The sequence below is a fragment of the Amborella trichopoda genome, chromosome 2 (genome assembly GCF_054954075.1).
Source record: "Amborella trichopoda isolate Santa Cruz 75 chromosome 2, AtrichopodaSantaCruz75HAP2 v2.0, whole genome shotgun sequence".
Lineage (NCBI taxonomy): Eukaryota > Viridiplantae > Streptophyta > Magnoliopsida > Amborellales > Amborellaceae > Amborella > Amborella trichopoda.
Window position 1 is genome coordinate 30032894 of NC_142337.1, and position 14815 is coordinate 30047708.

At 32.3% G+C, this 14815-nt stretch overlaps 1 non-coding gene across 1 annotated transcript in view; it reads right to left on the minus strand.

The window, feature by feature from the left end:
* Positions 1-14348, minus strand: part of LOC18426315 (cytochrome P450 97B2, chloroplastic) — a 50910-nt gene extending 36562 nt beyond the window's left edge. The window contains exons 1-3 of the transcript XR_016050410.1: positions 14171-14348; positions 10027-10213; positions 1171-1278 (exon numbers count right to left, since the gene is read on the minus strand). This is a non-coding gene — a transcript (cytochrome P450 97B2, chloroplastic). The remainder of the gene's footprint in view (positions 1-1170; positions 1279-10026; positions 10214-14170) is intronic.
* Between the last annotated feature and the right edge of the window lie 467 nt (positions 14349-14815).

Consider the following 14815-nt stretch of genomic DNA (forward strand, 5'->3'; position numbering starts at 1 on the left):
AAACCCTTCGCTTTCTTTGATATATAATCCAACAACACTACCCATCAAGATTTGGGACGTTTGACAATTTCTTTTTCATCTCCTTCTACCCATCACTATTGAATATTGACCTTGGCATAAAGAAGATGGCCATTGACTATACTAGGAGATTTGAAGGAGCGGATTTTATTAGGCGATCTTTCCTCCAATAAAGAAACTTTGTCATCCAAGAAGCCAATTTTAGGTGGAATCTTTTAATGAATTTACCCCATTGCCCTTTTTGGGGGACCTAAATACTTGCTTAGGAGTTCATCCATCCCATAGCCCACTCTAAGGCCAAGCTCTCAAGCTCTTGATCCTCCATCAATATTGCAATTAACTTTTGGAAAAGGTTAAAATAAAGCTCAGGCCTTATGGATAAACGGTCATCAAAGCTCACCAAAAATTATAGTTTTGATATGGCTGTGAAAAAATTATGACCTTGAACATTATGGCTGTGAAAAAATTAGGATTTCCAGCCATAAAAATATTGTATATTATAGCACATAATCTAGACCGTCAATTTTCAAGTGTCTATTGATCCTCACGATTTGCACCTTTTTTAGTTCAGTAGTGGACATTGAATTTAGAGCCACCATAGATATTTTCCATGCCCTAAGTGTTTTCTGCACGAGGTTTCGAGACGTGAGTTTACTTTTTTTCAAACCAGCCTTTTGGGAAACCATTAATAAAGATACATAAAAAATGCAAATAGCCATCTAGCTATCTATTTTCCCCATCTATTACCAAACCCATTTTGTACATCTCAGAGGCCCTCTCAATATTACCTCATGAAGTTTTTCAACAAATTCAAAAATCCTAATCACAAAATTCTCGATACAACATCTGAACCAATTTGCTACAACTAATGCTCTTTCTCTAGAATCTAAATTATGTTTGAGCCATAGTGCTATGATTAATGTCACGCTGAAATAGAGCACTCTTGTTTGGGAAAAGCACTATTGGTATTGTTGTTTATTATACGGTTAAGACAAAAAAAGAAAAAAGAAAAAATATAACTTCAGTAAACAACTTAGTGTGTCATGTTTACAAATAATAGAATATTCATAATTCTAAAGAGTAATAGAAAGAAGAAATACAGCCCATAAAATAAATGAAATTTTAGTGTGTTTAAAAGAAAAAAGAGTTTACCTTGTCATAACCAAACATATTTTCACGAAGTATATGGCGAGCCACAATGGGATCTGACACAATGACAAAGGCTTTTGGTCCAAATGAAACCTTGTATACTAATCCATGCTGCAGGAAAATTTAAGAGAGACAAAATGAGCGGTACATTCATTTCTTGAAAATATTTATATAAAGTTGCAACTTTAAACTATAGAATTAAGGTGCATTTGACAAATCCAAGGTAAAAGCTATTTTAAAGTTGGAAAACCCTATAATTGATTACCTATAAATATGAAAAAAAAAAAGAAAAAAAGAATTGAGTCTCAAAAATAGTGTCTTGCAACATATTATTTAGAATGTCCATTTTCAAGATTTTCATATGTCTGTAGATCTACTTGATTTGAACCATTTTTTTAGTCTAAAATTTTATAATTCGATACAAAAATGGGTTCTCAGATGATCTTAAGAATTTTTTACGCCAAAATTATATCTTATTATAAAATTTGGTGGTGCAACTTGCTTTAATTGTTTAATATTGCAACCTTATACAAATCACACCTTTTCATTTCTTGTCGATAAAATAATTAATTTCTATTCTAACAAATGGCTCTAATTCACACACAAGGCAAGAAGCTTTGCAACAATTAAATCCACACATAGAATGGGCCATCATTAATAAGTCTCGGAATTGGGCTAAATTTAGTAAGTCGTTATTCTTTGCAACTATTTCCTTACAATCAATAAAACAACAATATGAATATCAACGAACTTCAACAAGAAAATATCAATTTGTGTGAAAATCCCAAGTGGGTCTTCAGCCCAAATTAATGTTAAAAAAAAAAAAACAGATCGGTGACCCAGATAGTTCATCGCGAGAACCAGTTCTGATCAGCCCAATTGGACTTAAAGAAATTTCAAAAAGTTATTAGAATTCTTATAAATATTATTTATTGAATTCCCAAAAAAATGGGATAGTATATAATGGACTTCTAATATTTTATAAAAATAGGTGAATATCGAGACATCATTTCTTGTCGGAATATCTATTTATCTTAATTCTAAGACTAAGTTTTTATACTAATTTTGATATGATCTTTTTACAAAAATTTGATTACTCATTTTGTGATTTCTAGTGAAGAAATGAGGGGGAAAGTGTTTTTTCTTATTTTTTATACTAATTTCGTGATAGTAATTATGATTTTTTATAGTATTTTTTTTGTGATTTTCTATACTAGTTTTGTGATATTAATTGTGATTTTTATGAATGCCTCTCTCTATCTGTCTAAAAAAAAAACATAATTGTCCTTATTTGTGCAAATATTCTTCATCCCACTCTCATTGAAGAATCTCTCTCTCTCTCTCTCTCTCTCTCAAACTCCAACTCCATTCCTATTACTCCATAAATAGCAAACTCCATTCCTATTTATGGAAGATTCTTCAAAGTTCTAGGCAAAACATGTTTTAATTACTTAGCACACCCATGAAAATCTAATTATTTAAAAAAAATTATCATTAAAGAGGATGAAACCTATTAAAATATCATTAAGGGCTCCCCTGCTTTGTCTGAGGAGAATCAAACTGGAGACGGGCCCCCTTGACAGGTTTATGGGAAGGAAGGTGTTCAAGACAAATCCTTGAGCGCGATCTTTTTGGAGCTTTTTACTAATGGAATCAGAATCATCTCTATTTATATATGAGGGCATATGTTTCCTTTTATGTTTCACTCTGATACATCTTTAAAAAACTTCTTTTATAAATACCTAAAATAGCCTTATCTTGGAATGAAAAACAATGGGGAACACTTCAGTAATTTGACCTATGAAGCTTCACTTGAATGATCAAAATACCCCTTGTTGATCCATATTACAAGTAAAGAACATATCGTACTAGGGTTGTTTTTGTCATTTATATATGAAATGTATTTAAGTGCAGAATGATAAAAATAGCTCTGTTTATTTCACATTACATATACCGAAGAAAGCATATATATATTTTTTGTAATGGAGAACAACTAGGGACATTTTTTTTTCATTTGGGTGAAGACTTTTTGGGGTCAAATTACTGAAATGCCTCTCATTTTTTTTGTTCAAATATTGAATAAGGGTAATTTGGGTATTTTAAAAGACCTTTTTTTTTGAAGTGGTATATAAATGAAATGGAAAAAAAAAAGTATGCCCTCAAATGTTATTTTAAGAGGTTTCGTCCCCTTTAATGATATTTTTCTAATTCTTTTATTTGGTAATGATCATCTAGTGCTACTTAGATGGATCCCAATTTTCAAATTAGAAAAATTGATAACGTTCATCTAGCGATACTTGGATCCCAAGTTTCAAATAAAAAAATTTAACCCAAGTAGCTATTTTACCTGAGGGAGTTGTTCTACACTATACTCCTGCGGTAGCATGCTATACTTACTCATAAACTTATTTTCCTATGAAGCCTAGAACTGTTTTTTCCATGAATTAATTCACAAGCAAGCAATCTCAATCAAAATATATTTTGGTAAAATTTTTAAATCTTATTTTCAAAAGAACTTATTGTCAAATGATATCATTGATGTGTCTTTTCAGAATGTGAGATTGAGGGTCGTTTTTTGCTTTTCGTGTGGGCGCGTGAAACCATTCAAAAAATATTTTTTGTAAAATTTTCAAATCTTATTTTCAAAAGAACTTATTGTCAAATAATATCACTTATGTATCTTTTCAGAATCTAAGATATAGGGTCGTTTCGTTTTCGAGTGGGCCACGTGAAACCAGTTGGTGCTTTTCATGGAACACCAAATATTGGACGATTAGTTATTGGGCGGCAATCAGATTAATTCACGAAGAGTGAGGTTTGTATAAGGTAGTGTGAGAGAAACCGGTCGGTTAGAATCGGAACGAGTTGGTTAGATCAGAATCGTTAGGGCTATGGGTCCGATTAAGGCTGGTTTTGGGTGTATAGTAGCATAGGGTACACCCTCTAAAATGTCGGGCCAAAAACCAACCGGTTAGGGGTCGAATCGACCTTTTTTTTTGTCTAACCGGCCGGTTTTCTGCTGATCAAACCGGTTAACTGATATTAACAAATGTGTTTATTCATTTTCGTGTCATTTTTTGTCTTTTTTGTGCTTTATTATTGTAAGTCACTATCTAGATTATATAAAACAAGGAATTTGGATTGAAACATTAAAAAAAAAGAGTTTTTTGAATTGAAATGAAGGATTTTTTAGGTTTTTGAAAGTTTCCGCCATTTATTCAATAATCTCTTCAATACCTAATGGTTCTTGAAGAAATTTGGGGGGTTTGATAGATAATCGAAGTATTTACCATATTTATGTTTCAATTTGTTCAAAAAATTAAATTGCTGCTCACAGAACCTATGTTCGATAAAATAAAATAAAAACAGATTTTTTATTAATTTATTGGTCTTTTTTATTAAATTCAAATGTGGATTTTGATCATCAATGTTTCATCTGTCAAATAAAATAGGTATGACTATTTATGATTGATTAAAAAAAATTATATGAATTTTTTTGTTGCACGATGTCATGAAAATTTCATAGATCTGAAATTACCCCCATTTTTTAACTAAATTAAATATACCAAATATGTTTTAAAGAGATTTGGTGCATTTAAAAGATTATTGAAGCCTTTAAAATGCTTGTGTGTTGAGTTTTTTTATTATCTCAATATTGAGGGTCATTTCTTGCTCAAAATGTTGTTTGATTTTAGGGGTTTTTGATAAATCAATTCTTCTAGAAACAAAATATTTCGCTTATTAAAATTATATCTTTTGATGAACATAATTTTATTCATTTTCGGCTAACCGTTCCAGTTTGATTTTTCAGACACTGCTATAACGTGCCTACTTGCAAGGCACCTATTTTATTGGAAGATGGAGTTCCAATATCTTAATCTCATGATGGCTTCAGACTCTATGTTCCACCATGGTTATAAATTTTAAAATTCTAAAAAAGGTGTGGATCAAGCAGATCTATAAATAGTTGGAAATCTTGAAAATAGATTGCCTAGATAACTTGTCTTAAGATACACTATTTTTTAGACTTAAAATTCATTTTCATTTATATCCATACATCTAGAAGTCGAGATGATCAATTGGAAATTTCCAACTTCGGCGCATTCTTTTTTACTGGATTTTGATATGCACCTTACTTCTATAGTATAAAGTTGCAACCTGATATAAAATTTTTCTATTCATTAATCATTGATATCATTTGCATTTTATTCGTAACGATTCTATGTCAATACCTAGGTTTCTACAGTTGAGACTATTACGTCCTAGCCGTTAGATGTTAAATATGGACATTTGAGAGTTTCTCCGCTCAAACTCCCTCGAATGAGACTCAACTTATTTGCAAACAAGGGGATTTGACCCATGGCTCACAAAGTTACCATATAAGTTTGGCAAAACATAGTCTTCCCCTAGTGTTTCAAGGGCAAGCTTTCTATTCTTCTCCTACAACATAAAAGTTATGTCCAACCAATCATTCTGAATGGAGGGCCAAGATTGCCCCAATCACAATGTCACGTCTCTACACTATTTTATTTTTAGTTTTTTTCTATAAATTGTTTTGACACCAAATTTTGGACGTCCATTCGTCTATTAAACTCACACTAGCAAAATATATATAAAAAAAATATTTTCAATAAAACAAAATGAGCAAAATACCCCTGGAAGTTTCAAGGGGTATTTTGGTCATTATATTTTATCGAAAATTTATTTTAAATATTTTTTATAGGTGCGCCCCAATGAGAAGATGGCACGTACCAAATTTCATACTCATACAATTTGTATAAAAAAACTAAAAATAAAATACTTTGAGATGCCGGAACTAAGATTAAACGGTGAGTGGCTCTGTTGATAAAAAATGGACGGCTAAATGGTAAGGGGCGGATAGAACTTCTATGCTGTGGGGAAAGCATAAAAACATTTCCCATGTTGCAAACCCCGGATCGGTGGGGTGGATAGTTCACCCTCGAATCTATGTCGCATCATTAGATTGGTGATGCAAATTGTGTCTAAATTCATCAGGAATCGGTGATCCAAAAAATTATTAAAAATAAATAAATCAAAATAAGTTTTATGATGTGGGTATTTGGAGGGGACTTAAGAAAACTTTAGATAACCTTAAAAATAATTAAATAATGTACAAGAGAGGTGTTTAGGGAGGGAACCGTGCCAAGACCTATACCATTCTGGAATCGGTTCGGTCCAACAGATTCTTATTTAGATCGACGATTCGAATTACAATTTGCCAGATTTTAAAACATTGGTCCACCCAAATTGAGTTAATATTTTTCCTTTTTAAAAAAAAAATAAAAAAATTCAAAAGAATATAAACGCATGGTGGACATGGTTGAGGGAGAGACCAAATCCCAAAAACCTGTCGGACTTTAATTGTTTTAGGGAAAGATTTATGGGCCATTCACTTTAAGACAACGTTCGCAAAAGTCAGCTGAGTAGTTTCTACTCGGCCGAGTTACTCAGGCTCGAGCCTTTGCTGAGCCCAAGTTGAAGGTCCAATTAGGGAATCTTAAAAAAAAAATATACAAATTATAAAAAATTCTAAAAAAAGAAATGTATTTGTAACATATTTATTTATGTTTTCTATCATTTTGGCAAAATTGGAAAGTATCTGAACCCTGAATAATTATTTTTACATTTTACTGTCATTTTTGAAATTTTTTGAAAATACCCCCCGGTCACAAACTCATTTTTTAAAAATCTATTTATTGCTACTTTTTTTGCCACAATTAATTGTGTTTTATTAAATTTTACTTCGAAAATAGTTTTCCTTTTTTTTTTTTTCAAATTTTTTTCTTTATTTTAATTTCCAGGTGCTACAATACTGGGGCCGAGTTATCCGAACTCGGGCGAGTACTCGACTGGGGATTTGAGTAGTCGGCCCGTGTGGATTTTCCCAACACTACGTTAAGGTGAGATTTATATAAGGTTGCAATCATATTTGTGGAAGACAATATATTTCAGGGAAAATTTCGTATAGAACTCTAGTTCCTCATATTATTTTATGGTAGACCCTCTTTCCTTTTTTCTTTCAAGCGACATGAGGAAATCCCTAAAGATCTCACTATACCTCCATATCTCTTATCTGCTCTTTTTATTGACTTTTGACTATAAAAATTTACCCCAACAAATCCTTTAATACCATTTCATCTCAAAAACATTTTTAACCATCTTTTTCCTTCTCCACCTGTTAAAAACGTTTTTGGGTTGAAATTGTATAAAAAGATTTGTTGGGACTATTTTAATTGTCAAAAGTCAACAAAAGGGGGAGGTAAGAGATGATGAGGGAGGTATAAGATGATGGGGTATGGTGAAATCTTTAGGAGTTTTCTTATGTCGCTTGAAAGAAAAAAAGAAAGAAGGTCTATCATAAAATAATACAAGAAATTAGGGTTCTATACGAAAAATTTTCTATATTTTAATTATGAACTTGAGTGAGTTAGAGGAGAGTGGAATTTCGTGGGTAAGGGTGCAATCCGGTAAACGATGGACATTGGTACATGTCTTCTAAGACAATATGAAAAGGGCAAGCTTTCTATGTTTCCCCTAAGGGAAAAGTTTGTATAGATCCGAGGCTCTAAACAATCAAATTTGAACCTACCTAAAAAATTTCAATAGAAGAGGTTGTTTTGATGCCAAAATATCATCAAAATGATCATTTCGAAATCAAGATGCATAGACATGAGAAAAAAATGGATTTCAAGTTTTGAAAATAGTGTATTTTGTAACACATTTTTGGACCGTCAATTTTCAAGATTTTCAAGTTTTTATAAATCTATCGATCTACACTATGTTTGAAGCTTTAAACTTTATAAATAAAAATGAAAATATATTTTAAGGCTATCACAAAGATTTCCAGTATTGAAACGATATTTTTCGACATTATTAGAAGGTAGGCTCTAATTTGATTGTTTAGAGCCTCGGCTCTATACAAACCGCCCCCTTTCCCTAGAGCAGAAAACTTATATACTTCCTCTTATCCAACCATCCATTTTGAATAGAGGGCTAAGATTGTCCCAATCACAATGTCACGTCTCTACAAGATTTTATTTTTAATTTTTTGTCTATAAAATATTTTGACACAAAATTTTTGATGTCTAATCCTCTATTGAACTCGCACTAGCGAAAATATAAAGAAAATATTTTCAATAAAATGAAATGACCAAAATACCCTTGAAAGTTCTAAGGGGTATTTTGGCCATTATATTTTATCGAAAAATTATTTTTAATATTTTTTATAGGTGCACCCAATTAAATTTGGATGGCTGGATGGTAGGGGAAGCATAGATCTTCTATGCTGTAGGGAAAGTATAGAAACTTTTCCCATATAAAGAAGTTGTGTGGCTTTAAGATAGTGTCAAATCTACTTCTTCTAAATAAAATGAATAATATAAAATTGGGTTTTATTAGGCTGCACTTCGAGGTGTATAGATTACGAGTGATGGTTAATTTTGGGAAATCTTTCGCGTGTGTTGTTGTCTACCCTATCTTGATTAAAAAAATCATCTCTTTGTAAACCCTTTTTCTTCATAATAACTAGCATAGGTGATCCCTCTATTTTTAACCTCGTCCCCTTATTTAAAGGCATTGGTTATCATAAAAAAACAAAAATAATAAAAATAAAAATTAATAATCAATGATAAATTACACTACACAATCATAATAATAAAATTTCACACAAAATAATTCTCATAAGAAATTATTAAAATCTCAATTGAAATAACATACATTTTAGTCTCATCCAATACTTCAAAATTTTATAATGCAATTACTAAACCTTCTAGTTTACTACTCAAACTTCTTCCTATTTTTTAATTCGTACCATAGAGATTTTGAATTTAGTATCATAAATTTATTGTTTATTTGAAATTATATAGAGAGACATTTGAAAAATTCTTTAATAAATAAATAAAAATATGGCTTATCATAATAAAATTATGTTATTCCAATCATATTGTTCCAATGACTTATCATGTTGAAACCAATGTCATGTTAAAAGACATGTGATTCCATGTAAGTGACAAATGTATGTAAAATAAGTAAGAAATAGTGTCATGATGATTGTAAAATGGTACAAGTTATTATTAGAAAATTTTTTTGGAATGGTGATGATGTTATTATTAGAAATATTTTTGGAATAGTGTGATGATGATTTTAATTCCATATTTTAGTAGAATTTTGTGACAAAAAAGACATAACTGATAATTCTGCACTTTAGTGGAATTTTGTGATTAAAAAAAAAGAAATGATAGTTTATAGGCCTGTGCGGGTAAACTGTTGATAATGTATTTCCTATGTTTTTTCCAAACATAGCCAAACAATAGCAATGTATTTCTCAGGTTGCATCTAAATACTACCCAAACAATAACAATTCATTTACAGGTAATGTATTACGCAATAATGTATTACGCTAGTAATATATTTCACAAACAATAAATTTCTGGGTATCCAAACGACCCCTTAAAGTCCTCAACATTTTTTGACAGTTTGATACCTTTATCATATTATAGTAATTTTTTGTCTAGGGGTATTTTAAGTAATTAGTCAAGAGTAAAATAGAAATTTTTAATAGAAACAAAAACATTTATTACTAATAGTGGATAATGATATCACCCTCAAGCTACATTAATTATTTTTTAACTACTAATAAAATAATCTATTTTTTTATAGAAATATACATTTGCGCTTCTAAATGACCAAAATGTCCTTACTTGAAAAATTCTGTATTACAATTCAAAGTATTTAAATATGTTGAAGACTTTAAAGGTAGAATCTACCAAATGATGTAGCCTAACAAAACCTATATAATTTTTCTCTTTTATTTTATTTACAAGGTGGGTAGAGAGAGACCTTGAGAAAGAAGTCGTATAGAGAGAGGAACAATGGACGACCAACGAGGTCGGAAAGGGCACCTCGAGCAACGGGCATGGTGCCATAGCTTTCCCCTCTGTCTCTGTAAATATTTGTTAGAATGTCGCTTGCCTTGTCCAGCAATACCGTTCTCAACAGGAGGGGCTTCACACTACTCGAATCGCACCTACGTCCAAAGAAAACAATGCTTTTATTGCAAGCCAAAAACCAATGGGATGGCTTTTTATGTGAACCCACCTACATATGTGGCATATGTGATCCCTGGTATCAACCATCATATCTAGGTAGATAGCTGAGATGGCTTTAGTCACAAAGTCTCAAGTTAGCACTGAACCGTTAGATCTTGATCAAATGGCTCATAATGTTATATTTTTTATTTTTATCCTACAAATAAATTTTAGGCAAAATTTGAGCATGCATAGATATAACAAGAGCTCACATTAAAAAAATATTTCTAGCTATGAACAATTACCAAAATATCCCTGAAAATTTTAGGGGCAATGTGGTCATCTATTTTTACATAAAATGAATTTTTTATATTTTTTCAGGTTTGCCCTAATTTTCTGATGGGACGCCCAAAATTTTGTAAAAAACTGTTTTGTAAAAAATAATAAAAAATAAAATAATATTTGATGTGACACTGTAGTATGAACAATCTTAAAATCAAACGGCTAAGAAGTGGGGTCGCATATAACTTACTGGGTCACATAAAAACATTTTCCAAACGGAAAAGCCATGCTTACAAGACTTGCTATTAAGTTGGCCAAAAGGTTTTATACTGCCGCCGGAGAATACCACGTATTTATTCTCATGTGTAAAACGAATAAATATTAGAAACGAAACCCAAACCCAATAATGAACATCATCAATTTGATGGCACAATTAACTATAGGAGTTATAAGATATTCGTTTTAGAACAATTGTTTCATGCAGGCTTGATCGCATGACTATACCATGCGATCCATGGGTATAAAGCATCCGTTTTAAAGATGGATGCAAATAGGTGGTCCAACTAAAAATAAACGGTCTAAATATTTTTTAATGTAATTGTTATTTTTAGTTTTCAAATTTTTTTTTTGGATGGTGATAAGGGTAGACAAAATCACTTTCCATTTTCGCCTATAAGGGTTCTATATATGTTATGGTGCGCACACGATAAAATATTTTATAATTGTAAACAATAAATTTTGGACAGTTATACACCTTGAACATGAAAATTATTTTTAGTGAAAGTATTTTTGGTAAGAAATGTATAACACCGCCCACGTACGGTGTGGCCCACATTTTATTTTATTTGCCTAACAAATGCTTCACACGTCACATGGCCACGCCATCTTCAACTCTATGTGGATTTTAAAATGGGGATAAAGCTTTTAAACACGTTTTAGTCTTTGAAGTCCCAATGTAGAACTATTTTCTTTGGGCTCTTTCGCCGCTTTACACCACACTCTTTGATTAAATGACCATGTAACGTAACGAAAAACTCAAGTGAACCCCATAGGTCTCTTGATTGAAATATGTTTTTCTTTCATATTAAGTGAAAAACCTGTGCAAACCCAAATGTACCGTGTTAAAATATGATTCTCTTTCTAAAAAGCCCAACAATTAGATTGTTTTGTAAAGAAGATTTTTTACTATAAAAGTTCCATTTTGTACAATTCTTTTTTTCTTTTACTATAAAATTTTTGAGTTAGAGATATCTATTTATTGCAATGAGCTGTATTTAAATCTTATTTTGCCTATAAAATGAATATAATGGATAACAAACACTTAGACATGATACATGCTCTCAATATTTATGAATTTTTAGTAAGATAATAAAAAGTTATAATGCAATACCCTTTTTCTTTTTGAAACCTAAAAGACTAGATTTTTAAGTGATTCTATTGATTTTTTGAAATATTTTTAATGCCAGCTCTTGCCGATCTTGTCGATCTCCATTCCAGATCGTCGGTCTGTCGATTGAATGGATCACCGATCGATCGATCCGATACGGTTTTCTGAGTAGCCGATTAGGGTCACTTATCTATTTTTTCAAACTTTGGTATACACATAGCTAATGGGGAGAGGTGGCAATGGGCTAGGACTTGGCCTGGCTAGCCCTTGCCCTTGGCCTAGCCCTGGCCCAGCCCTAGTCCCCATGGGGCCAATCCAAGCTTCATCCGAAAGCCAAAGATGCAGTGGCCTAGGCCCGGCTCTGGTCCAATCTAGGCCCAGTTGGGCCAAGCCAGGTCAAAAAAAAAAAAAAAAAAAAGTGGAAGGAAAAAATAAGGAAAAAAGAAGAACTCAGCCAGCATTGGCCCAAGCCCTGTCCTCCCACGGGCGGTGGTCGCGCGGCCCTAGCTTTTTAGGGCCTGGGGCAGGCCAGCCGGCCAACCCCTACGGATGGGTACTAGGTATTTTACCGAATCCTGTGGGCAGGAGACACTCACGGCTGCTAACGTACATTGTTAGATTCATTTGTGGGAAATGGGGCCTTTTCTTCTTGGTAAGGACGGCCTGGTGCTATTCTTATTGTACTTCCCCTTCTTCAAACTCCAAAACACAACGTGTGTTACTTACCTCCGCTGCAAAATTCGTAGAAGGAATTGGATTTAGATGGTGATTGGGGTACCCAGACGTCTTTCGGATTAATATCTTTAAAAATTTTGTTATGAATTTTTCCATTTTCCTGAAGATTTCCTCTCTTGTAGTTGGGTAAAATCTTTTCCAGGATTAATTTTAAGAAATCAAATTATGCGGATGTAAAGACTAGCTTTAATATAAAAAAATATCGAAATTGCACTCTCTCTAAACTAAGATTGAATAAAGATTGTCTAATTTTTGGAAGGTGAAATCTAAGTGTAAAAAAACTCAAAATTCAAACATTTTTTTTGAAAATAATCATATAGTAATTCTTATTTCTTAGATGGTTTCCAAAATTTCAGATTGAAAATATATCTTCTAAAGTCTTTTCGACCAATTTTCCATTACTTAGGCGAGTTAGGAGTATCCACGAGTTGGGTGTCCAACTTGGGGATCTTGATAAAATTAAAAATTATAAAAAATTCAAAAGGTAAAAAGTTTATTAGTAATATATTTTTTTTAAAAAAATTATTTTCTATCATTATGACAAAGATTGGAAAGTATTGTAACCATAAATACATATTCTTATATTTTTTCCTTTTTGGATTATTTCTACAATGCTCCCATCACCAATTGATTTTTTTTAATTCCATTTTTTTCACTACTTTTTAACCTCAGTTAGATGTTCCACGCCTATTAGTTTGAATTATGACTCGCTCATTCTTCCTTCAACAAGCATGCACGCAGTCAGAGATCAACCTCCCAAGCGTACGCTTGAATGTTCTATTTAACTTAACCGGTACTACTTCGCTATCGGTCACCCAGGATTAGCCGTCCTTGCTAATTCCGAGAACGAGTGATGCTTTTGTTTGATTTTACGCTATATATATATATATATATATACTCGGACTCAGGTATGGGTTGAGCACTTGGCCTGAACAAAATCTGGGGGTTTAAAATTTTAACTCCCCGGTTAGACCCGGTTAGATCGGAACTAGCCACTGGTTTCCGCCGGTTTTGGTGAGCCGGTTGAGTAGTTTAAAAAACTTTAAAAGAAATTATATAAAATCTCAAAAAAATTGTTTGTTTGTAATGTAATTTATCACTTTGGCAAAGATTGGAAATTACTTTGGCCATTAATATTTATTTTTATATTTTTCTATGTCTTGAAAATATCAAAAATGTCCCTAGACAAAATGGATTTCTTAAAATCTATTTTTTAATTATTTTTGGATGTGCATTGTTTAATCATACTTTTAATATATCGTTCATATTTTATTAAGTTTTTTCTATTTTATATTTTTTAAATATTTTTTTAATCACCTGGGACTTGTCTAGTTATGCCGGTTGAACGGCTTTTGACCCATATCCAATTAACCGTTCCGATTCAATTTTTCTTAAACCACCACTAGATATATTATATATTTGCTAAAGCAAAAGCCAAGTATCGTGCTTTCTGCCAAAAGAGGCTAAACATGCAACTAAACCGATCCCACAAGGCACTACAAAACAAGTATAAAAATGGAAACAAGAACAAACTAAGAGAATCTCGTCTCACCTTGGTCGTGGAAACCGATACTTCTTAACAGGAGGAGGAGGATGAGGAGAAATGCAGTGCAAGCTTCCAGCCTTGGAGCCTCCTCTGCAACTACATATACTCCATGGCAGCGGGACAAAAGCCATGGCCTGCCGACCCAATGAACTACGAACAACAAAGGAAAGCGACTTAAATATTATACAATAGGACCCTAAGAGCTCTTTGCAAGTATTATATAATATGACTCTTCAGGCACACCTTATACATTAGACCAGTGTTTAAAAAAACGCCGAGTCGAACCGGACTCGCCCGGTTCGACTTGGGAATCGCCATGAACGGAACGAATTGGCGAAAAAAACGGGAATCGTCCGGTTCTAGAGAGAACCGGACGATTCTGCACAGTGACTCGCCGATTCACTGTACAGAATCGGCGATTCCCATACGGTTTTTTTTTTTTTTTTTGGTAATCCATGATAGATTTTTTAGTAATACTTGATTGATTTTTTTTTAATCCATGATCAAATTTTTTTTTTTTTTTTTTTTTTTTTGTAATCCATGATCGAATTTTTTGTTTTTGTTTTTTTTTTGTAACCCATGATAGAATTTTTTGTAATCCATGATCGAATTTTTTGTAATCCATGATCGAAATGTTTGTTTTTTTTTCTT